General features: G+C 48.0%; 1 pseudogene; it reads right to left on the bottom strand.

Annotated features, from left to right (window-relative positions):
• On the bottom strand, nucleotides 1-23,671 carry LOC116353023 (protein FAM53B-like; annotated as a pseudogene).
• Between the last annotated feature and the right edge of the window lie 2,223 nt (nucleotides 23,672-25,894).

Genomic DNA, 25,894 nt, shown 5'->3' with positions numbered 1-25,894 from the left:
TTATACAAACCAGCTGTTTATTCTGTTCGTACCCAGTACATCGTTATACAAACCAGCTGTGTGTTCTGTTCATACCCAGTACAAACCAACTGTGTTCTCTGTTCATACCCAGTACAAACCAGCTGTGTGTTCTGTTCATACCCAATACAAACCAGCTGTGTGTTCTGTTCATACCCAGTACAAGCCAGCTGTGTGTTCTGTTCATACCCAGTACAAACCAGCTGTTTATTCTGTTCATACCCAGTACAAACCAGCTGTTTATTCTGTTCATACCCAGTACATCGTTATAGATAAGGCATTCAGGCTAAGAGAGAAATGCTGATCGTCCAGACAGACAGAGACCCTCCTTCACCTTTCACTCCCAGAGACATGACCTGGTCCCTTCACAGGGACTACTGTAGTCTACAGGGTTTAGTCAGAGCAGGAGCCTGGTCTCATCACATGGACTACTGTAGTCTACAGGGTTTAGTCAGAGCAGGAGTCTGGTCTCTTCACATGGACTACTGTAGTCTACAGGGTTTAGTCAGAGCAGGAGCCTGGTCTCATCACATGGACTACTGTAGTCTACAGGGTTTAGTCAGAGCAGGAGCCTGGTCTCTTCACATGGACTACTGTAGTCTACAGGGTTTAGTCAGAGCAGGAGCCTGGTCTCTTCACATGGACTACTGTAGTCTACAGGGTTTAGTCAGAGCAGGAGTCTGGTCTCTTCTCATGGACTACTGTACTCTACTGGTCTTTGTCCTTTAAGCCTGTCAGCAGGGTTTACCTACTGTACCACCCAACTCTTCTTTCCTTTCACAATCCCATTCCCCTGAGGGTGGTAAGAATAGTGCAGGGTCATGTTTATTCATTCCCATTCTCCTGAGGGTGGTAAGCATAGTTCAGGGTCATTCTCCTGAGGGTGGTAAGAAAAGTGCAGGGTCATGTTCATTCAGTCCCATTCCCCTGAGGGTGGTAAGTACAGTTCAGGGTCATGTTCATTCAGTCCCATTCCCCTGAGGGTGGTAAGTACAGTTCAGGGTCATTCAGTCCCATTCCCCTGAGGGTGGTAAGTACAGTTCAGGGTCATTCAGTCCCATTCTCCTGAGGGTGGTAAGTACAGTTCAGGGTCATTCAGTCCCATTCCCCTGAGGGTGGTAAGTACAGTTCAGGGTCATTCAGTCCCATTCTCCTGAGGGTGGTAAGTACAGTTCAGGGTCATTCAGTCCCATTCCCCTGAGGGTGGTAAGTATAGTTTAGGGTCATGTTCATTCAGTCCCATTCCCCTGAGGGTGGTAAGTACAGTTCAGGGTCATGTTCATTCGGGAACATGAGGAAAAAAAATGCATTAACATTTTGAAGCATTTCTCATTGGACATATCCAGGTTCTCTCCTCGTTTCAGTCCGTTTTGGTGCACCGTTTGGTGCCTAATGAAAACGACCCGGGTTCAGTTCCTCTCGATCTGATCGATGTCCAGATCTCCTCCCAGCTGATACACATCCTTCCTGGTGCCAGTGGCTGCCCCTTCCGTCACGTCATCGCAGACCGGGGAGCTCAGCCAATCCAGCTCCTCGATGGAGATGGCTAGATCCTCCTCCCTAGAGACACTTGTGACAACTCCGCCATCTTTGGATCTGGCGGTTGGCTTGTCCAATCCCTGATCGCCTGCAGAAGTAAATTCAGTCTCACATTGGTCAGTGGTCCTCAGAGGGGGCGGGCCCTGGGTTGATTGATAGCTGTTGTCCCCAGTGATCTGAGAACTGAGGCTTTGGAAATTCCGAAGTTTCTGTGGATAAAAAAAAAAACTTTTTTATGTTTTTGTTATGAATATTTATTTGGTCACACAGGAAAAGAAACTAAAGCAAACCGTGACTGGACCTGGGGTAGAGAGAACTACACTGCATGCAGGATACTGAACAGACATACTCAGTCCCCATGAACAGCATTGGCAGATACTCTACAGTTGGTTTCCATGGAGATGCAATATTTCGCTGGCTAGACGGGACACTATTGGACTTGTTCAATAATACCGGTTGAAGAAACACACAACTTGACCTTTTAAATTGTTTGCTTTACCCAACAGTGCAGGAAATATTTGAGATAGCTAGCAGACCACATCCTCCTGAATTACAACACAGGTAAACCCATTATATTCATCCCCTTCTAACCTGTGTCATCTTGGTCAGGTCCAGAGAAGGCCTCTGTTTGTGTGAGTCGGCTGGTCTCCTCCGCTTCATACCCATCTTCTTGTCGCTGAGGACGCAGGGCTGAGAGAGACTCCGGGCCAGCTCCCCCTGCCCAGCACGGCGCTTCATCTCTGGGGTGGAGTCTGGGGAGCTCAGGGGCGACGCCGGCACTCCCTGGATCTCTGGGAGGCAGATCTGTTCATGAGAGAGGTAGAGGAAGGGCCTGGGGGGCTCTGAGGACCGGGAGGAGTAAGAGGGAGGGGCTAAACCGCTGAAGTAGGAAGGGCAGGGGGTGAAGCCAGTGAGATCCAGGGAGAGGGTGTTGGAGCGAGCTGGCAGGCTGAAGCTGAAGCTACGCTGCATGGCAGGGAACCCTAGCTGCTGAGAGCGTGTCCCTCCTCCTGTTGCAAATCCTCTCTGGACACTTCCTCCGCTGTGGGATCGCCTCTTCGCCACAGCCGTCCACACCCCGGACCCATGGGGCCTCCAGGCCGACGACCGGCCTCCCAGGTCCTCTGAGCAGGAGACTGAACGACACTGGCGTTTGGAGGGTGGAGCGGTGGAGGGTGAGGAGGCTACGGCGGCTGACGTCTCACCCAGGCTCAGGTCCTGTAGCAGGCTGGTGATGGCGCCCGGGATGGAGGTGGTGCTGGTGGGACCCAGTCCTGCGTCTCTGACTGGGCTCGGGTAGTAGTGGCGGGGTAAAACCTCAGAGGGCAGGACATCCCACAGGTTCTCCAGGCAACAGGACTCCACTGAGGGTCTCTGGTGATGCAGGGCTCCACAACACCCCCGGCCCAGACCCACGTCACCCCACCTGCTGCCGGTCTCTGAAACACATGGTAATAGTCAGGGGGGACGGACATATAGCCTACAACACAACATGGTAATAGTCAGGGGGGGGACATATAGCCTACAACACAACATGGTAATAGTCAGGGGGGGGACATATAGCCTACAACACGGTAATAGTCAGAAGGGGGGGGGGCATATAGCCTACAACACGGTAATAGTCAGAAGGGGGGGGCATATAGCCTACAACACATGGTAATAGTCAGGGGGGGACATATAGCCTACAACACAACATGGTAATAGTCAGGGGACGACATATAGCCTACAACACAACATGGTAATAGTCAGGGGGGGGACATATAGCCTACAACACGGTAATAGTCAGAAGGGGGGGGGGCATATAGCCTACAACACGGTAATAGTCAGAAGGGGGGGGGCATATAGCCTACAACACATGGTAATAGTCAGGGGGGGACGTATAGCCTACAACACAACATGGTAATAGTCAGGGGACGACATATAGCCTACAACACAACATGGTAATAGTCAGGGGACGACGACATATAGCCTACAACACAACATGGTAATAGTCAGGGGACGACATATAGCCTACAACACAACATGGTAATAGTCAGGGGGGGACGACATATAGCCTACAACACAACATGGTAATAGTCAGGGGGGGACGACATATAGCCTACAACACAACATGGTAATAGTCAGGGGGGGGGGACATATAGCCTACAACACGGTAATAGTCAGGGGGGGGGGACATATAGCCTACAACACGGTAATAGTCAGGGGGGGGGACATATAGCCTACAACACAACATGGTAATAGTCAGGGGGGGGGGGACATATAGCCTACAACACGGTAATAGTCAGGGGGGGGGGGACATATAGCCTACAACACAACATGGTAATAGTCAGGGGGGGGGACGGGACATATAGCCTACAACACAACATGGTAATAGTCAGGGGGGGGACATGTAGCCTACAACACAACATGGTAATAGTCAGGGGGGGGGACATGTAGCCTACAACACAACATGGTAATAGTCGGGGGGGGGGACGGGACATATAGCCTACAACACAACATGGTAATAGTCAGGGGGGGGACATGTAGCCTACAACACAACATGGTAATAGTCAGGGGGGGGGACATGTAGCCTACAACACAACATGGTAATAGTCGGGGGGGGGGGGGGACATGTAGCCTACAACACAACATGGTAATAGTCAGGGGGGACATATAGCCTACAACACAACATGGTAATAGTCAGGGGGGGGGGACATGTAGCCTACAACACAACATGGTAATAGTCGGGGGGGGGGGGGGACATGTAGCCTACAACACAACATGGTAATAGTCAGGGGGGACATATAGCCTACAACACAACATGGTAATAGTCAGGGGGGGGGGGACATGTAGCCTACAACACAACATGGTAATAGTCGGGGGGGGGGGCATATTTTCTACAACACAACATGGTAATAGTCAGGGGGGACATATAGCCTACAACACAACATGGTAATAGTCAGGGGGGGGGGGACATGTAGCCTACAACACGGTAATAGTCAGGGGGGGGGGGGACATGTAGCCTACAACACAACATGGTAATAGTCGGGGGGGGGGGGGGGACATATAGCCTACAACACAACATGGTAATAGTCGGGGGGGGGGGCATATAGCCTACAACACAACATGGTAATGGTCAGGGGGGGGGGGGGGACATATAGCCTACAACACGGTAATAGTCAGGGGGGGGGAGCATGTAGCCTACAACACGGTAATAGTCAGGGGGGGGGGACATGTAGCCTACAACACAACATGGTAATAGTCGGGGGGGGGGACATATAGCCTTCAACACAACATGGTAATAGTCGGGGGGGGGGGGGGACATATAGCCTACAACACAACATGGTAATAGTCAGGAGGGGGACATATAGCCTACAACACAACATGGTAATAGTCAGGAGGGGGACATATAGCCTACAACACAACATGGTAATAGTCGGGGGGGGGGGGGGACATATAGCCTACAACACAACATGGTAATAGTCGGGGGGGGGGGGGGACATATAGCCTACAACACAACATGGTAATAGTCAGGGGGGGGGGACGGGACATATAGCCTACAACACAACATGGTAATAGTCAGGGGGGGGGACATGTAGCCTACAACACGGTAATAGTCAGGGGGGGGACATGTAGCCTACAACACGGTAATAGTCAGGGGGGGGGACATGTAGCCTACAACACAACATGGTAATAGTCGGGGGGGGGGACATATAGCCTACAACACAACATGGTAATAGTCAGGGGGGGGGGGACGGGACATATAGCCTACAACACAACATGGTAATAGTCAGGGGGGGGGACATGTAGCCTACAACACAACATGGTAATAGTCGGGGGGGGGGACATGTAGCCTACAACACAACATGGTAATAGTCAAGGGGGGACATATAGCCTACAACACAACATGGTAATAGTCAAGGGGGGACATATAGCCTACAACACAACATGGTAATAGTCAGGGGGGGGGGACATGTAGCCTACAACACAACATGGTAATAGTCGGGGGGGGGGGGGGGGGGCATATTTTCTACAACACAACATGGTAATAGTCGGGGGGGGGGGGACATATAGCCTACAACACAACATGGTAATAGTCAGGGGGGGGGACATGTAGCCTACAACACGGTAATAGTCAGGGGGGGGGGACATGTAGCCTACAACACGGTAATAGTCAGGGGGGGGGACATGTAGCCTACAACACAACATGGTAATAGTCGGGGGGGGGGGGGACATATAGCCTACAACACAACATGGTAATAGTCGGGGGGGGGGGGGGGCATATAGCCTACAACACAACATGGTAATAGTCAGGGGGGGGGGGGGACATATAGCCTACAACACGGTAATAGTCAGGGGGGGGAGCATGTAGCCTACAACACGGTAATAGTCAGGGGGGGGGAGCATGTAGCCTACAACACGGTAATAGTCAGGGGGGGGGGAGCATGTAGCCTACAACACAACATGGTAATAGTCAGGGGGGGGGGGGGGGACGACATATAGCCTACAACACAACATGGTAATAGTCAGGGGGGGGGGGGGGGGGACATATAGCCTACAACACAACATGGTAATAGTCAGGGGGGGGGGGACATATAGCCTACAACACAACATGGTAATAGTCAGGGGGGGGGGGGACATATAGCCTACAACACAACATGGTAATAGTCACCCATAGGGTGGCGTACAATCGGCCCAGTGTCGTCCTGGTTTGGCCGTCATTATAAATAAGAATTTTTTTTTCTGGTTCAATTATTTTATTTTTTATTACAAAAAAATAAGCTAGTAAGGAAAGTTAGCCTGGTAGAAGTTAGCCTGGTAGAAGCTAACGGTATGGTTTTGCGTTTCAAAATAGTGTTGTAGCCTGTGGGGACATTGTTCTGTGAACTGTGATGAACAGTTTCAACAGTTCTACATGGCGTTTTGCATTTATACATGCGTGTCAACATCTGCGCAGCGCGAGCAGGGAACTAACAACGCAGCCAAACCGCTCTAGCAATGAATGAGGACATGCATACGTGGACTGTATCTGAAAATGGGCGTTGTGAAACCAGTGGGATGAACACCCAGTCGGCATAGCGAAACCTAACAGCTAAATTGGAAAGATTGGTTGCCAAACAAGACTGTTTTACGTGGCTGTTATATGCGTTTACTATGGATCCCCATTAGTTCCTGGGGTTTATTATGGATCCCCATTAGTTCCTGGGGTTTATTATGGATCCCCATTAGTTCCTGGGGTTTATTATGGATCCCCATTAGTTCCTGGGGTTTATTATGGATCCCCATTAGTTCCTGGGGTTTATTATGGATCCCCATTAGTTCCTGGGGTTTATTATGGATCCCCATTAGTTCCTGGGGTTTATTATGGATCCCCATTAGTTCCTGGGGTTATTAGTTCCTGGGTTTATTATGGATCCCCATTAGTTCCTGGGGTTTATTATGGATCCCCATTAGCTGCAAGGCAACAACTACTCTTCCTGGGGTTTATTATGGATCCCCGTTAGTTCCTGCCAAGGCAGCAGCTACTCTTAATTCAAACTAAATCCATTATTAGGCTAAATTCAGAGTTGTTATTTGGTCTCGGGTAAATCAGAAACATCTCATTCTCAGTAAGCCAGCCACTCCTACAGCCATTATATCCACACTCACCCATGACTCCACAAGAGAAGAGTGCTGTCCCCTGAAGGCTCATGGTCTCTGCCTTGATCTGTGGAAACACAAGACAAAACATCAGGAAACACCTGCCTTTGGGTTGGAAAGCCCCTCCACCAAGTCACCTCAACACTGGGGCTTAACGTTCTGTCACCAAGTCACCTCAACACTGGAGCTTAACGTTCTGTCACCAAGTCACCTCCCCTCAACACTGGAGCTTAACGTTCTGTCACCAAGTCACCTCCCCTCTGGAGCTTAACGTTGTCACCAAGTCACCTCACCACTGGAGCTTAACGTTCTGTCACCAAGTCATCTCACCACTGGAGCTTAACGTTCTGTCACCAAGTCACCTCCCCTCACCACTGGGGCTTAACGTTCTGTGACCAAGTCACCTCCCTCAACACTGGAGCTTAACGTTCTGTCACCAAGTCACCTCTCCTCAATACTGGAGCTTAACGTTCTGTCACCAAGTCACCTCCCCTCAACACTGGGGCTTAAAGTTCTGTCACAAAGTCACCTCACCACTGGAGCTTAACGTTCTGTCACCAAGTCATCTCACCACTGGAGCTTAACGTTCTTTCACCATGTCACCTCACCTCAATACTGGAGCTTAACGTTCTGTCACCAAGTCACCTCACCACTGGAGCTTAACGTTCTGTCACCAAGTCATCTCACCACTGGAGCTTAACGTTCTGTCACCAAGTCACCTCCCCTCACCACTGGGGCTTAACGTTCTGTGACCAAGTCACCTCCCTCAACACTGGAGCTTAACGTTCTGTCACCAAGTCACCTCTCCTCAATACTGGAGCTTAACGTTCTGTCACCAAGTCACCTCCCCTCAACAATGGAGCTTAACGTTCTGTCACCAAGTCACCTCACCTCTGTAGCTTAACGTTCTGTCACCAAGTCACCTCACCTCTGGAGCTTAACATGCTGTCTGTTCCTTACACAGCACTCTACACAATGAAACAGGAAGTGTAAGCTAGCATCACCTACCCCCTAGAAATGTAATGCAAAGATGGGTCTACTGCAAACCACAGAAACAATAGTGTCTACCAGTGTGTGTGTGTGTGTGGTGTTTTTGTAGGTCTATGTAAATGTGGCATGAAAGAGGACGTTGGAGACTGCAGCTGTGGAATGGATTCCCCCTGGGCACATCTAAAATGGCGTCTTATCCACTACATATTGGCCCATAGGGCTCTGGACCAAAGTCATGTGACTGTATTAGAAATAGGGTGCCCTTTAAAAAGACAGTCCTAGTCAGTCTAGTCTCCACTTTAAACTGAGGATCAGTCTCCTGAGACTGGGCATGACGATGACGTTTCACGTGGACAGAGGGCAAACTCATGTCCACATTACAGGGAGAATTTTCACTCTGAACATTTCTCTTCTCCGGTGAGAAAACACGAGTCAGAGTTGCCCAGCCTTGTTGTTTCTAAAGGTTGAGTGATATAGTCCACTACTGTTGACCAGAACCCTATGGGCCCGGGTCAAAAGTAGTGGACTTTCTAGATAACGGCCCTTTATTTTCAGAAGAGTAATGAATTCCCTTTATAGTGGAATAGGTTGGTGGTCTGTATAGTGGAATAGGTTGATGGTCTGTATAGTGGAATAGGTTGGTGGTCTGTATAGTGGAATAGGTTGATGGTCTGTATAGTGGAATAGGTTGATGGTCTGTATAGTGGAATAGGTTGATGGTCTGTATAGTGGAATAGGTTGGTGGTCTGTATAGTGGAATAGGTTGGTGGTCTGTATAGTGGAATAGGTTGATGGTCTGTATAGTGGAATAGGTTGATGGTCTGTATAGTGGAATCGTTTGGTGGTCTGTATAGTGGAATAGGTTGGTGGTCTGTATAGTGGAATAGGTTGGTGGTCTGTATAGTGGAATAGGTTGATGGTCTGTATAGTGGAATAGGTTGATGGTCTGTATAGTGGAATCGTTTGGTGGTCTGTATAGTGGAATAGGTTGATGGTCTGTATAGTGGAATAGGTTGGTGGTCTGTATAGTGGAATAGGTTGATGGTCTGTATAGTGGAATAGGTTGGTGGTCTGTATAGTGGAATAGGTTGATGGTCTGTATAGTGGAATAGGTTGATGGTCTGTATAGTGGAATAGGTTGATGGTCTGTATAGTGGAATAGGTTGGTGGTCTGTATAGTGGAATAGGTTAATGGTCTGTATAGTGGAATAGGTTGGTGGTCTGTATAGTGGAATAGGTTGATGGTCTGTATAGTGGAATAGGTTGATGGTCTGTATAGTGGAATAGGTTGATGGTCTGTATAGTGGAATAGGTTGATGGTCTGTATAGTGGAATAGGTTGGTGGTCTGTATAGTGGAATAGGTTGGTGGTCTGTATAGTGGAATAGGTTGGTGGTCTGTATAGTGGAATAGGTTGGTGGTCTGTATAGTGGAATAGGTTGGTGGTCTGTATAGTGGAATAGGTTGGTGGTCTGTATAGTGGAATAGGTTGGTGGTCTGTATAGTGGAATAGGTTGGTGGTCTGTATAGTGGAATAGGTTGATGGTCTGTATAGTGGAATAGGTTGGTGGTCTGTATAGTGGAATAGGTTGGTGGTCTGTATAGTGGAATAGGTTGGTGGTCTGTATACTGAACAGGACAAATCTATCATTTATTATACTGTAAGGCTGTAAACGGTTCCATCTTTGGGATGGTGAAGAACGTGGCAGTGAGATTAGACGGCGTCAAGACGTTATTCTACACTGGGCTTGGTGTTTCCTACCGACTGACAGGATGGTTGACATCATACTGACTAAACACTGGGCTTGGTGTTTCCTACCGACTGACAGGATGGTTGACATCATACTGACTAAACACTGGGCTTGGTGTTTCCTACCAACTGACAGGATGGTTGACACTGGGCTTGGTGTTTCCTACCAACTGACAGGATGGTTGACACTGGGCTTGGTGTTTCCTACCAACTGACAGGATGGTTGACACTGGGCTTGGTGTTTCCTACCAACTGACAGGATGGTTGACACTGGGCTTGGTGTTTCCTACCAACTGACAGGATAGTTGACATCATACTGACTAAACACTGGGCTTGGTGTTTCCTACCGACTGACAGGATAGTTGACATCATACTGACTAAACACTGGGCTTGGTGTTTCCTACCAACTGACAGGATGGTTGACACTGGGCTTGGTGTTTCCTACCAACTGACAGGATGGTTGACACTGGGCTTGGTGTTTCCTACCAACTGACAGGATAGTTGACATCATACTGACTAAACACTGGGCTTGGTGTTTCCTACCGACTGACAGGATGGTTGACATCATACTGACTAAACACTGGGCTTGGTGTTTCCTACCAACTGACAGGATAGTTGACATCATACTGACTAAACACTGGGCTTGGTGTTTCCTACCAACTGACAGGATGGTTGACATCATACTGACTAAACACTGGGCTTGGTGTTTCCTACCAACTGACAGGATGGTTGACATCATACTGACTAAACACTGGGCTTGGTGTTTCCTACCAACTGACAGGATGGTTGACATCATACTGACTAAACACTGGGCTTGGTGTTTCCTACCAACTGACAGGATAGTTGACATCATACTGACTAAACACTGGGCTTGGTGTTTCCTACCGACTGACAGGATGGTTGACATCATACTGACTAAACACTGGGCTTGGTGTTTCCTACCGACTGACAGGATAGTTGACATCATACTGACTAAACACTGGGCTTGGTGTTTCCTACCGACTGACAGGATAGTTGACATACTGACTAAACACTGGGCTTGGTGTTTCCTACCGACTGACAGGATAGTTGACATCATACTGACTAAACACTGGGCTTGGTGTTTCCTACCAACTGACAGGATAGTTGACATCATACTGACTAAACACTGGGCTTGGTGTTTCCTACCAACTGACAGGATGGTTGACATCATACTGACTAAACACTGGGCTTGGTGTTTCCTACCAACTGACAGGATGGTTGACATCATACTGACTAAACACTGGGCTTGGTGTTTCCTACCAACTGACAGGATGGTTGACATCATACTGACTAAACACTGGGCTTGGTGTTTCCTACCAACTGACAGGATAGTTGACATCATACTGACTAAACACTGGGCTTGGTGTTTCCTACCAACTGACAGGATGGTTGACACTGGGCTTGGTGTTTCCTACCAACTGACAGGATAGTTGACATCATACTGACTAAACACTGGGCTTGGTGTTTCCTACCAACTGACAGGATGGTTGACACTGGGCTTGGTGTTTCCTACCGACTGACAGGATAGTTGACATCATACTGACTAAACACTGGGCTTGGTGTTTCCTACCGACTGACAGGATAGTTGACATCATACTGACTAAACACTGGGCTTGGTGTTTCCTACCGACTGACAGGATGGTTGACATCATACTGACTAAACACTGGGCTTGGTGTTTCCTACCAACTGACAGGATAGTTGACATCATACTGACTAAACACTGGGCTTGGTGTTTCCTACCAACTGACAGGATAGTTGACATCATACTGACTAAACACTGGGCTTGGTGTTTCCTACCAACTGACAGGATGGTTGACACTGGGCTTGGTGTTTCCTACCGACTGACAGGATGGTTGACATCATACTGACTAAACACTGGGCTTGGTGTTTCCTACCAACTGACAGGATGGTTGACACTGGGCTTGGTGTTTCCTACCAACTGACAGGATAGTTGACATCATACTGACTAAACACTGGGCTTGGTGTTTCCTACCAACTGACAGGATGGTTGACATCATACTGACTAAACACTGGGCTTGGTGTTGCCTACCAACTGACAGGATGGTTGACACCATACTGACTAAACACTGGGCTTGGTGTTTCCTACCAACTGACAGGATAGTTGACACCATACTGACTAAACACTGGGCTTGGTGTTTCCTACCAACTGACAGGATGGTTGACACCATACTGACTAAACACTGGGCTTGGTGTTTCCTACCAACTGACAGGATAGTTGACATCATACTGACTAAACACAGTATAAACATACAACAACAAAGGATATGCAAATAACAAAGTCATATAAAAAGGTGTGTGTGTAGAGAACTTCTCACCAGCTCCAAATCGGTCTTTGACTTTGGACTTTACATCGTCGACACCCGGCTTCTTTTCCAGTAATGTTGTGTAAATGATCACCAAGGCAACGCCGCCCCACATCTCCGCTGCCACACTCTATTCCAGGGCATTTTGGCTGTGAACGGGGTTGGCGATGGAGGCCATCTTGACGATCCTCAGCACCTCCTGGAATGTCTACTTTCTGTCCCTCTGTCGCAGGAGACAAAGGGATTAGAATCCTGTCCGTTTCTGCAGTTCAGGACCTTGTTTCTCAACAACCCTCAACCCTGACCTCATGACCCAGCTGAACTGTGGGGCGGTCAGTAAGAATCCCTGAAGGGGCTTCCTCTCAAGGGGCTTCCTCTCAAGGGGCTTCCTCTCAAGGGGCTTCCTCTCAAGGGGCTTCCTCTCAAGGGGCTTCCTCTCAAGGGGCTTCCTCTCAAGGGGCTTCCTCTCAAGGGGCTTCCTCTCAAGGGGCTTCCTCTCAAGGGGCTTCCTCTCAAGGGGCTTCCTCTCAAGGGGCTTCCTCTCAAGGGGCTTCCTCTCAAGGGGCTTCCTCTCAAGGGGCTTCCTCTCAAGGGGCTCTCTGATAAGCCTGATCTAGGATCTGTTTGCAATGGAAATGACAGTGATCATGGGAGTTGGTGACACCGTAACAAACAGATCTGGGACCAGACTACTACATCTCTCCAGTGCTGATTTAAAAACTCTGGCAGCTCAGCTCAGACAGACACAGTCAGTCTCATCAGAATTTGAGGTCTCAAACGACACACTTGTAGATACCAAAAAAGGAGAACGGCAGTGGTTGGACAAGATCCATTCATTCCAGAACCACAGTAGAAGATGAGATGAGGACTGCACAGAGGGGGTCAGAGAGGAGGAGGACTGCACAGAGGGGGTCAGAGAGGAGGAGGACTGCACAGAGGGGGTCAGAGAGGAGGAGGACTGCACAGAGGGGGTCAGAGAGGAGGAGGACTGCACAGAGGGGGTCAGAGAGGAGGAGGACTGCACAGAGGGGGTCAGAGAGGAGGAGGACTGCACAGAGGGGGTCAGAGAGGAGGAGGACTGCACAGAGGAGGTCAGAGAGGAGGAGGACTGCACAGAGGGGGTCAGAGAGGAGGAGGACTGCACAGAGGGGGTCAGAGAGGAGGAGGACTGCACAGAGGGGGTCAGAGAGGAGGAGGACTGCACAGAGGGGCCTGAGATGAGGACTGCACAGAGGGGTCTGAAGATAGTAGGAGATGAGATGAGGACTGCACAGAGGGGTTGGGTGAAGAGGGTCAGATGAATGACAGAACTACTGCAGAGAGGAGAGCGCTGGGAGAGAGGATAGAGAGCGGGAGTAGAGAGCAGGGAGAGACCTGTTGTCTGTGGAACAAAAGGCACGTTGTCTTGATCATAATGAACAGAGAGGGGACACAATACGAGCTGACAAGAGAGGAGAGAAGTCAGAATATAAACTCATCACAAGACTGCAGGGGGCTGACTGAACCATGGTGACCGTGTGATCTCCATCACTAGGCCTAACAGTGATCACATCAAGTCACAGCAATTTGAGACGGGACGTCACCATTTCCTGGTTGATAACATTCTACTAGTTTGCCAAATCGGTCTCCCGAGTGATGCAGTGGACTGGTAACATGGGGCCCTCACTAAGTAGACTGGACACCAGCTGGTAACATGGGGCCCTCACTAAGTAGACTGGACACCAGCTGGTAACATGGGGCCCTCACTAAGTAGACTGGGTGAATTAGTCACATAAACATTACACAGCAGGTAACGGGCGTCGGGCCGACGACAGAGCAGGTGACCGGGGGGGGGGTAACCATCCGCACCCTGGTGACAGTTTAGCAGGGCCTCTGGTTTCTCAGGGATGCAACTTTAAAGCAAACTACTGTCAGCGCCAGGAGACATGCTGCTAATACTGTCTGTCAGCGCCAGCAGACATGCTGCTAATACTGTCTGTCAGCGCCAGCAGACATGCTGCTAATACTGTCTGTCAGCGCCAGCAGACATGCTGCTAATACTGTCTGTCAGAACCAGCAGACATGCTGCTAATACTGTCTGTCAGCGCCAGCAGACATGCTGCTAATACTGTCTGTCAGCGCCAGGAGACATGCTGCTAATACTGTCTGAGGAGTTCCTAGAACAAATCAAATGTATTTATATAGCCCTTCGTACATCAGCTGTGCTGTACAGAAACCCAGCCTAAAACACCAAACAATGCAGGTGTAGAAGCACGGTGGCTAGGAAAAACTCCCTAGAAAAGGCCAGAACCTAGGAAGAAACCTAGAGAGGAACCAGGCTGTGGGGTGGCCAGTAAACAAACAAACGTCAATAACACAATAGACAAGCGACGCAACGGAGTGAATGCAAATGAGGTAAGATTAGGGAGGTAAGGCAATAAATAGGCTGTAGTGGCGAAGTAATTACAATTTAGCAGTTAAACACTGGAGTGGTCTGCCAGCAGACAGACTGGTTATTTAGTTTTTATAAAGGACAGGGCACATTAATAAACAGGTCTGTCAACGTGCCAGTTTGAACCAGCGAGCCTCTCGACAGCGGTAGACGGGGGGCGTTAGAAGTGGTCTCTCTGCAGCACTGGGCTTGATGAGCGATGGAAAACGGTGACCAAGACTTCTTCCTCTGTGGTCACAGTCAGCCTTTCAAACAAACAGTGGCCTTTCTGAGGTGTATGAAGTTGCTGAAACGGCAAAGGCCGTCGCACTGAAAACACCAGAGAGACACAACTGGGTCTAGAGGAAACCAGTGCCAAATGAGGACAGGAGGATGGATATACACAACAGTGTAGAATACTCTGAGCCGGGTCACCCTGGGCTGATAAGAGGAGAGCCGGGTCATTCGCTGTATATAGACTTGATCTTTTCTACTGTATATTTTGTTTACTCCATGTGTAACTCTGTGTTGTTGTATGTGTCAAACTGCTATGCTTCATCTTGACCAGGTCACAGTTGTAAATGAGAACTTGTTCTCAACTGGCCTACTTGGTTAAGCAAAGGTAAAATAAAACTCTACTGGTCATTAGTAGGAAGCAAACTGGTGACCAGAAGCTGTAAGCATCAGATCTAATGTACAACTTTTAAAAAAGGGATAAATGTGAGAATCTGTCTAGTTAGCATTGGCTCTCAAAACCACCCCTTACTTCCTTCATACTGCACACAGAGACAAAAAAACAAAACGCTACCCACTAGTTCATCTGACGCCAGGTAACTGTCCCGCCAGGCCCCCCCGGCCCCTCCGGCCGTGTCCCGCCAGGGCCCCGGGGACTGGGTCAAACCGTCTCAGGATTGTAGCCCTAGTCTGTACTCTAGCCTAATCCTAGTGTCTGCTAGCTAGGCAGTGCGCCTACCTGAGGAAGGCCCAACAATTCCATCCCAGGTGATGAAGTCTAGCCCAAAAATCACCCATTTATGCTACTGCTAGCTGGTGATCAAGTAGCCTGGTCCCAGATCAGTTTCTGCCATCCTCTATGGTCATTGTCATAAGTGTGAGAAGAGGAAAAACAGATCTGGGACCAGATTAGGAGGCTAGTGCTTGAGAAGAACCAGTCATGTTTCCTGAAAAGTCTCTACTAGCTAACTCTGTTCCTATTGGCTGCTGGTACATTTCTTTCAGCGACTGCATTCAGCTTGAAGAAGGATCCACACGTCCATCTCATGCCCATTGGTTCATAGGCCCTAGACGTCTTCCTATTGGCTGCTGGTCTATGTTGACATGGTATGTAGTACAGGACAGGAACAATGAAAAGACTGAGGAAAGAAAACCGGTTCAGACCAGTTCAGACCTCTTGTTGCTGCATCAGCAAATCATCACCGTTGTGAAATGAAAATACCCGTACGATACAGAACCTTGAGACTTGACAAGTTAGGCCTGGGTTGGTGAACGTGTTGTAGGATACAGAACCTTGACAGTAAGGCCTGGGTTGGTGAACGTGTTGTAGGATACAGAACCTTGACAGTAAGGCCTGGGTTGGTGAACGTGTTGTAGGATACAGAACCTTGACAGTAAGGCCTGGGTTGGTGAACGTGTTGTAGGATACAGAACCTTGACAGTTAGGCCTGGGGTTGGTGAATGTGTTGTAGTAAAATTTGTCAAAGCAGGATTTGTGGTGGTTACAGTGCTCTGGAGATAACAGTACATCAATTAGTACTATTGTTTGGCAGGCTATAGGCTAAAGGCTAAATGCTATAAGCTATAGACTAAAGGCTATAGACTTACCAAACCACATTACAGAGAGGAGACGACTAGGCATCATCTTGGGTTTCCCCGAAGTTGACTTGGGGACACGACACCAACTCCCCCATTTGAATGCCATTCTACCATACCGAAACATCTAGGTTGGGTGCACCCTCACCTTGCGGTGCTGCGAGCTACACTACTGCTTAGAAAACTATAAGGACTCTAAGAGGGCTCCAGCTATGCATCTGGTTTTCTAACTTGCTAGCTAAGCAGCTAGATGTCAAGCTTCTTGGTTACAGCAGAGATATTCAACCCCCCCTTCTAGAGCAAGTTCCCCTGTTGCCTAAATTGTTTTGTGCGTCAAAAACAATTTGAGCCGTGTCAGAGACTAGTGGAACACAGTAATGGTTTAGGGTTTAGGAGACCCTGAGCCGTGTCAGAGACTAGTGGGACACAGTAATGGTTTAGGGTTGAAGAGACCCTGAGCAGTGTCAGAGACTAGTGGGACACAGTAATGGTTTAGGGTTGAGGAGACCCTGAGCTGTGTCAGAGACTAGTGGAACACAGTAATGGTTTCATAAGCATGCAGCTGCCCCAGCCACTTACCATAAACACAAAGACCCACCCAGCAAGCCTATGCATGGCAGCCAAGGCAGAGAGGCCTGCTTTTTAGTGGGTTTACTTCACATAAAGAAGGCCTACAGCCTGCAACAGCAGCACTGTACGTGGGTTAGGAAACAGCACCAGCACCGGGTGGGTCAGGAAACAACAGCACCAGCAGCACTGTACGTGGGTTAGGAAACAGCACCAGCACCGGGTGGGTCAGGAAACAGCACCAGCACCGGGTTGGGTTAGGAAGCAACAGCACCGGGTGGGTCAGGAAACAACGGCACCGGGTTGGGTTAGGAAGCAGCACCAGCACCGGGTGGGTCAGGAAGCAACGGCACCGGGTGGGTCAGGAAACAACGGCACCGGGTTAGGAAACAACGGCACCGTGGGTTAAGAAAGAACAGCACCAGCACCGGGTGGGTCAGGAAGCAACGGCACCGTGGGTTAAGAAACAACAGCACCAGGTGGGTTAGGAAGCAACAGCACCGGGTGGGTTGACATCTATACAGGCCTCCATGGTTCAGAAACAAGAGAATGGTGGAGGTCTTTAAAACAACATGTCTTTCCACCTGCCCTGTCAATGTCTACATGAATATTCATGCCCGTTAAAGTAACAGGGCCAACCTACACTGCAGGTAGGGCAGGCCTATTCATGACCATTAAACAGGGCCAACCTACACTGCAGGTAGGGCAGGCCTATTCATGACCATTAAACAGGGCCAACCTACACTGCAGGTAGGGCAGGCCTATTCATGCCCATTATTAAAGTAACAGGGACAACCTACACTGCAGGTAGGGCAGGCCTATTCATGACCATTAAACAGGGCCAACCTACACTGCAGGTAGGGCAGGCCTATTCATGCCCATTATTAAAGTAACAGGGCCAACCTACACTGCAGGTAGGGCAGGCCTATTGAACATCATATTGATAACATGGGAAGGCTGCATCCTATTCCCCTATATCGTCCACTACTTTCAGCCCTATGGGCCCAAAAGTAGTGCACTATAAAAGGGAACAGGGCACCATTTAGGACACAGGCCTTAAGCCTAACATTTTAGAAAAGTGATTTGTCGGCATTAGGCCAAATATCTGATCCATGGGAAGATGAGGTACTGTGAGCAATCTAGAGACACTCCCAAACAACCTTAAAAAATAAATTACAAGTAACTGCATTGTCACTGACCTATTTAAATAGCAGTACATGGACAATAACCCGCTAGAGTCATCTCAATGTTCAGTTCCTGCTGTCTCAGCTAAAAACGGAGCCTTGTGACTGTAACAACTAAACCACAACTGACAACATATTCTACCATCCAGCTGTGATAAAGATCAAGAGGTGTAAGACCACATGTTAATGTACGACTCAAAACGCCTGGCTGTTTACCATGAACGAACCCCCCCCCCCTCTCCCTCTCTCTGGCTCCACTTCCTCAATGAATATGACAAGGCTTAACTAGCTAAATTACAGCCCAAGCAACACACATAAATGATCTAGGTCTGGTTGTTTCCAAAGTCCCTCTGATAAAGGAAAGGAGTTTGGCAGGCAGGTTGGTGTTGCAGAAGCCCACCGAATGTTACAATGAGGCTACAGAGCACGCACACATTTTAACCTTGAGGGGGAAAAAGGCCACAAACTGCTATATACTGTATTAACACAATATGAAGAGACCTGCTTGTAAAATCTAGTTGGCATAGCAATCACAGGCTACCTCATTGGAGCTCTCATCTGACAACTTCGATGTTAATGAGCAAAAAAAAAAACATACAGTATTGAGAAACAAGCTAAATATCATGGTCCTTACACGTCATTGTTATAGAGAAAGTTGAATAGCAAGCCGACATCCTGTCGTTGACCACATTACGGCTCCACGTTATATTGGATAGCATGTCAACCCGACCGACCTGAGAGGAACATGATCCATGATGAACATTCTCTTATGGTAAAATAAGTTGAAATGTTAACATCTATAAAATGCTACTTGATACTTTATGGCCCAAAGATATTATGTTCCTGTCACACGGGATCTGCTTGTCAAACTCACGGGATGAAAATGATCCTAACAATGCGACCGATTAATTACAACAACCATTCAAAAGTTTTAAAAAACAACTCCTCTCGTATTTCCTACAGTTCATTCTGGGTTGATTTTGATTTAAGCAGCAATACAGAAGCCCGAGTTCAGACCCTGACAAATCTGTCCCGGATAAACTCGCGTCAACCCAATGACATGGTTTTGAAAACAGAAAGGCATCTCACAGAGCAGGACTTTCCAACATAACACCACTAGCTAGCAGACTGCTATAGTAGAGGCTCGTTGGTAGTAGTAGATGCCCTAGTTGTCATGAGCAACCCATAAAAACTAGCTACTACTGAGTCCAAGCCAAGTTCCTCGAAGGCAGAGGCAGTAAACACATTAGTTAGACATGTTTTTTTTTTTTACAGAAAAGTGTTATTCGCAGTACAATAAAGAGCATTCAACCTCCATTTCTTTGATAGTTGTGGGAAAAATGTTGCTACATTTCATAACATCAATTGCTAATTAAAATGTTACAATGAAACAATTTTAATCAAACAACCACCTCATGAACATCACTAGTATGCCGGTTGTTTTTCTATGCTTACTAACTAGGCTGCACAACCGGCTAGACAGAGGAGAGCAAAGAAGACGTTGTAGCTAACTTTCTCTTACATAATCACAGTTTCCTTCCTATCAGACATAGTTACATAGCAAGCTTGATGACTGAATGAAATAACTTGTTAAATCATACAAACAATTATTGCTTTGACATAAGCCTACATCGGGGTACGCATGTTTACTACTAGCTAGCTTTTTATGCAGTCAGCTAGATGGCTTGGTAGTTAGCAGCACAGTCAGCTAGATGGCTTGGTAGTTAGCAGCACAGTCAGCTAGATGGCTTGGTAGCTAGCAGCACAGTCAGCTAGATGGCTTGGTAGTTAGCAGCACAGTCAGCTAGATGGCTTGGTAGTTAGCAGCACAGTCAGCTAGATGGCTTGGTAGCTAGCTTTTTATGCAGTCAGCTAGATGGCTTGGTAGTTAGCAGCACAGTCAGCTAGATGGCTTGGTAGCTAGCTTTTTATGCAGTCAGCTAGATGGCTTGGTAGTTAGCAGCACAGTCAGCTAGATGGCTTGGTAGTTAGCAGCACAGTCAGCTAGATGGCTTGGTAGTTAGCAGCACAGTCAGCTAGATGGCTTGGTAGTTAGCAGCACAGTCAGCTAGATGGCTTGGTAGCTAGCAGCACAGTCAGCTAGATGGCTTGGTAGCTAGCAGCACAGTCAGCTAGATGGCTTGGTAGTTAGCAGCACAGTCAGCTAGATGGCTTGGTAGTTAGCAGCACAGTCAGCTAGATGGCTTGGTAGTTAGCTGCACAGTCAGCTAGATGGCTTGGTAGTTAGCTGCACAGTCAGCTAGATGGCTTGGTAGTTAGCTGCACAGTCAGCTAGATGGCTTGGTAGCTAGCAGCACAGTCAGCTAGATGGCTTGGTAGTTAGCAGCACAGTCAGCTAGATGGCTTGGTAGTTAGCAGCACAGTCAGCTAGATGGCTTGGTAGCTAGCAGCACAGTCAGCTAGATGGCTTGGTAGCTAGCAGCACAGTCAGCTAGATGGCTTGGTAGCTAGCAGCACAGTCAGCTAGATGGCTTGGTAGTTAGCAGCACAGTCAGCTAGATGGCTTGGTAGTTAGCAGCACAGTCAGCTAGATGGCTTGGTAGTTAGCAGCACAGTCAGCTAGATGGCTTGGTAGTTAGCAGCACAGTCAGCTAGATGGCTTGGTAGTTAGCTGCACAGTCAGCTAGATGGCTTGGTAGTTAGCTGCACAGTCAGCTAGATGGCTTGGTAGTTAGCTGCACAGTCAGCTAGATGGCTTGGTAGCTAGCAGCACAGTCAGCTAGATGGCTTGGTAGTTAGCAGCACAGTCAGCTAGATGGCTTGGTAGTTAGCAGCACAGTCAGCTAGATGGCTTGGTAGCTAGCAGCACAGTCAGCTAGATGGCTTGGTAGTTAGCAGCACAGTCAGCTAGATGGCTTGGTAGTTAGCAGCACAGTCAGCTAGATGGCTTGGTAGTTAGCAGCACAGTCAGCTAGATGGCTTGGTAGTTAGCTGCACAGTCAGCTAGATGGCTTGGTAGTTAGCTGCACAGTCAGCTAGATGGCTTGGTAGTTAGCAGCACAGTCAGCTAGATGGCTTGGTAGTTAGCAGCACAGTCAGCTAGATGGCTTGGTAGCTAGCAGCACAGTCAGCTAGATGGCTTGGTAGCTAGCAGCACAGTCAGCTAGATGGCTTGGTAGCTAGCAGCACAGTCAGCTAGATGGCTTGGTAGTTAGCAGCACAGTCAGCTAGATGGCTTGGTAGTTAGCAGCACAGTCAGCTAGATGGCTTGGTAGTTAGCAGCACAGTCAGCTAGATGGCTTGGTAGTTAGCAGCACAGTCAGCTAGATGGCTTGGTAGTTAGCAGCACAGTCAGCTAGATGGCTTGGTAGTTAGCAGCACAGTCAGCTAGATGGCTTGGTAGTTAGCAGCACAGTCAGCTAGATGGCTTGGTAGTTAGCAGCACAGTCAGCTAGATGGCTTGGTAGTTAGCAGCACAGTCAGCTAGATGGCTTGGTAGTTAGCAGCACAGTCAGCTAGATGGCTTGGTAGTTAGCAGCACAGTCAGCTAGATGGCTTGGTAGCTAGCAGCACAGTCAGCTAGATGGCTTGGTAGTTAGCAGCACAGTCAGCTAGATGGCTTGGTAGTTAGCAGCACAGTCAGCTAGATGGCTTGGTAGTTAGCAGCAGTCAGCTAGATGGCTTGGTAGCTAGCAGCACAGTCAGCTAGATGGCTTGGTAGCTAGCAGCACAGTCAGCTAGATGGCTTGGTAGCTAGCAGCACAGTCAGCTAGATGGCTTGGTAGTTAGCAGCACAGTCAGCTAGATGGCTTGGTAGCTAGCAGCACAGTCAGCTAGATGGCTTGGTAGCTAGCAACAGTCAGCTAGATGGCTTGGTAGCTAGCAACAGCCAGCTAGATGGCTTGGTAGCTAGCAACAGCCAGCTAGATGGCTTGGTAGCTAGCAGCACAGTCAGCTAGATGGCTTGGTAGTTAGCAGCACAGTCAGCTAGATGGCTTGGTAGTTAGCAGCACAGTCAGCTAGATGGCTTGGTAGTTAGCAGCACAGTCAGCTAGATGGCTTGGTAGTTAGCAGCACAGTCAGCTAGATGGCTTGGTAGTTAGCAGCACAGTCAGCTAGATGGCTTGGTAGTTAGCAGCACAGTCAGCTAGATGGCTTGGTAGTTAGCAGCACAGTCAGCTAGATGGCTTGGTAGTTAGCAGCACAGTCAGCTAGATGGCTTGGTAGTTAGCAGCACAGTCAGCTAGATGGCTTGGTAGTTAGCAGCACAGTCAGCTAGATGGCTTGGTAGTTAGCAGCACAGTCAGCTAGATGGCTTGGTAGCTAGCAGCACAGTCAGCTAGATGGCTTGGTAGTTAGCAGCACAGTCAGCTAGATGGCTTGGTAGTTAGCAGCACAGTCAGCTAGATGGCTTGGTAGTTAGCAGCACAGTCAGCTAGATGGCTTGGTAGTTAGCAGCACAGTCAGCTAGATGGCTTGGTAGTTAGCAGCACAGTCAGCTAGATGGCTTGGTAGTTAGCAGCACAGTCAGCTAGATGGCTTGGTAGTTAGCAGCACAGTCAGCTAGATGGCTTGGTAGTTAGCAGCACAGTCAGCTAGATGGCTTGGTAGTTAGCAGCACAGTCAGCTAGATGGCTTGGTAGTTAGCAGCACAGTCAGCTAGATGGCTTGATAGTTAGCAGCACAGTCAGCTAGATGGCTTGGTAGTTAGCACAGTCAGCTAGATGGCTTGGTAGCTAGCAGCACAGTCAGCTAGATGGCTTGGTAGCTAGCAGCACAGTCAGCTAGATGGCTTGGTAGCTAGCAACAGCCAGCTAGATGGCTTGGTAGCTAGCAACAGCCAGCTAGATGGCTTGGTAGTTAGCAGCACAGTCAGCTAGATGGCTTGGTAGTTAGCAGCACAGTCAGCTAGATGGCTTGGTAGTTAGCAGCACAGTCAGCTAGATGGCTTGGTAGTTAGCAGCACAGTCAGCTAGATGGCTTGGTAGCTAGCAGCACAGTCAGCTAGATGGCTTGGTAGCTAGCAGCACAGTCAGCTAGATGGCTTGGTAGCTAGCAGCACAGTCTGCTAGATGGCTTGGTAGTTAGCTGCACAGCCAGCTAGATGGCTTGGTAGTTAGCAGCACAGTCAGCTAGATGGCTTGGTAGTTAACTGCACAGTTACCTAGCTTGCTAACCTAGAATCTCCTAGCTAAAATGTATAACTATAGTAGCTAAACAGTGTTACAACTCACGAGAATCAAGCTGCCCATCTCGATGGGTCCCAATGTCAGTCTGACTCCCACACCAACTTACAGTTCGAAATGCAGAATCATCTTCCAAATGTTTTTGGTTGCAAAAAACATAGCTACTGCAACAAACAAAAACAAGACAAAAGCATTGAGTTCAAACTTCCCGTGCTGCATGGACACACACCCAGGGAACTGAACTCTCACAACTACCAGACATTGAGCCAGTGGCTGAATTTACACGCTGTGACGACATGCGCGTTGGAGCGAACCATTTATTTGTCGTAGGGGTGGTCGGGTTTACTCATTAAAAATCATGATATCAAGGCTGTCGCGTATTTAGATATACATTATGTGGTTATGACTGTTTTGATACGGTCAATAATCAAAAGTATGTCAAGATAGTGAGAGATACTGTATCAGACTTTACCGATCACATAGCGGCCGCCTCACCTAAACGAAGGTCTCATCCGCACCGCAGTAATCGAAAGCACATAAAAAAATTAATCAGATTTAAAGGTTTGTAATAGTTGTTGACTGACCGTAAACAACTTTGTGAAAAAGTAGGTCATATGTACAAGGATTACACAATGCACATGTATGTGTAAACCACGATAAAGGATTGGTTAATAACCATTGTTATATTGCCAAAACTACTGAAAAGTGTTGGATATTTTATTTGAGTGACTTGTCTCACAGTGGAAGTGTTTTTGTAAAGTGTTTTCAAATGACCTAAAAGCATTATGGGTTGGAATGATGTCACTAGAATACCACCAGATATTTGCATAATGTTATGCAGTATGTCAATAGAACACTTGTTTTTAGTCCAGGAAAAGTTGCAAATGTGGTCCAATTTATTTGAGGTTTTTTTATTTATTTATTTATTTTACCTTTATTTAACCAGGTAGGCAAGTTGAGAACACCTTTATTTAACCAGGTAGGCTAGTTGAGAACACCTTTATTTAACCAGGTAGGCAAGTTGAGAACAAGTTCTCATTTACAACTGCGACCGGGCCAAGATAAAGCAAAGCAGTTCGACAGATACAACGACACAGAGTTACACATGGAGTAAAACAGACATACAGTCAATAATACAGTATAAACAAGTCTATATACAATGTGAGCAAATGAGGTGGGAAGGGAGGTAAAGGCAAAAAGGCCATGGTGGCAAAGTAAATACAATATAGCAAGTAAAACACTGGAATGGTAGTTTTGCAATGGAAGAATGTGCAAAATAGAAATAAAAATAATGGGGTGCAAAGGAGCAAAATAAATAAATAAAATTAAATACAGTTGGGAAAGAGGTAGTTGTTTGGGCAAAATTATAGGTGGGCTATGTACAGGTGCAGTAATCTGTGAGCTGCTCTGACAGTTGGTGCTTAAAGCTAGGGAGGGAGATAAGTGTTTCCAGTTTCAGAGATTTTTGTAGTTCGTTCCAGTCATTGGCAGCAGAGAACTGGAAGGAGAGGCAGCCAAAGAAAGAATTGGTTCTGGGGGTGACTAGAGAGATATACCTGCTGGAGCGTGTGCCACAGGTGGGAGATGCTATGGTGACCAGCGAGCTGAGATAAGGGGGGACTTTGCCTAGCAGGGTCTTGTAGATGACATGGAGCCAGTGGGTTTGGCGACGAGTATGAAGCGAGGGCCAGCCAACGAGAGCGTACAGGTCGCAATGGTGGGTAGTATATGGGGCTTTGGTGATAAAACGGATTGCACTGTGATAGACTGCATCCAATTTGTTGAGTAGGGTATTGGAGGCTATTTTGTAAATGACATCGCCAAAGTCGAGGATTGGTAGGATGGTCAGTTTTACAAGGGTATGTTTGGCAGCATGAGTGAAGGATGCTTTGTTGCGAAATAGGAAGCCAATTCTAGATTTAACTTTGGATTGGAGATGTTTGATATGGGTCTGGAAGGAGAGTTTACAGTCTAACCAGACACCTAAGTATTTGTAGTTGTCCACGTATTCTAAGTCAGAGCCGTCCAGAGTAGTGATGTTGGACAGGCGGGTAGGTGCAGGTAGCGATCGGTTGAAGAGCATGCATTTAGTTTTACTTGTATTTAAGAGCAATTGGAGGCCACGGAAGGAGAGTTGTATGGCATTGAAGCTTGCCTGGAGGGTTGTTAACACAGTGTCCAAAGAAGGGCCGGAAGTATACAGAATGGTGTCGTCTGCGTAGAGGTGGATCAGAGACTCACCAGCAGCAAGAGCGACCTCATTGATGTATACAGAGAAGAGAGTCGGTCCAAGAATTGAACCCTGTGGCACCCCCATAGAGACTGCCAGAGGGTTAACTGCATTTCACCACTAGTCATGTTTCATTATTTATCCTTGATTAGAGGAGTACTGGAACGCCAATTCTAAATAAATAAAATACTTCCTAACAGCTTCTACCCCCAAGCCATAAGACTCTTGAGGGCTATTTTCTTATTCCTGTGTGGTGGTAATGGGG

The sequence above is a fragment of the Oncorhynchus kisutch genome, unplaced genomic scaffold (assembly GCF_002021735.2).
Source record: "Oncorhynchus kisutch isolate 150728-3 unplaced genomic scaffold, Okis_V2 scaffold635, whole genome shotgun sequence".
NCBI lineage: Eukaryota > Metazoa > Chordata > Actinopteri > Salmoniformes > Salmonidae > Oncorhynchus > Oncorhynchus kisutch.
The sequence above is the reverse complement of the archived record's forward strand: the minus strand, read 5'-3'. Positions and strand labels throughout refer to the sequence as shown.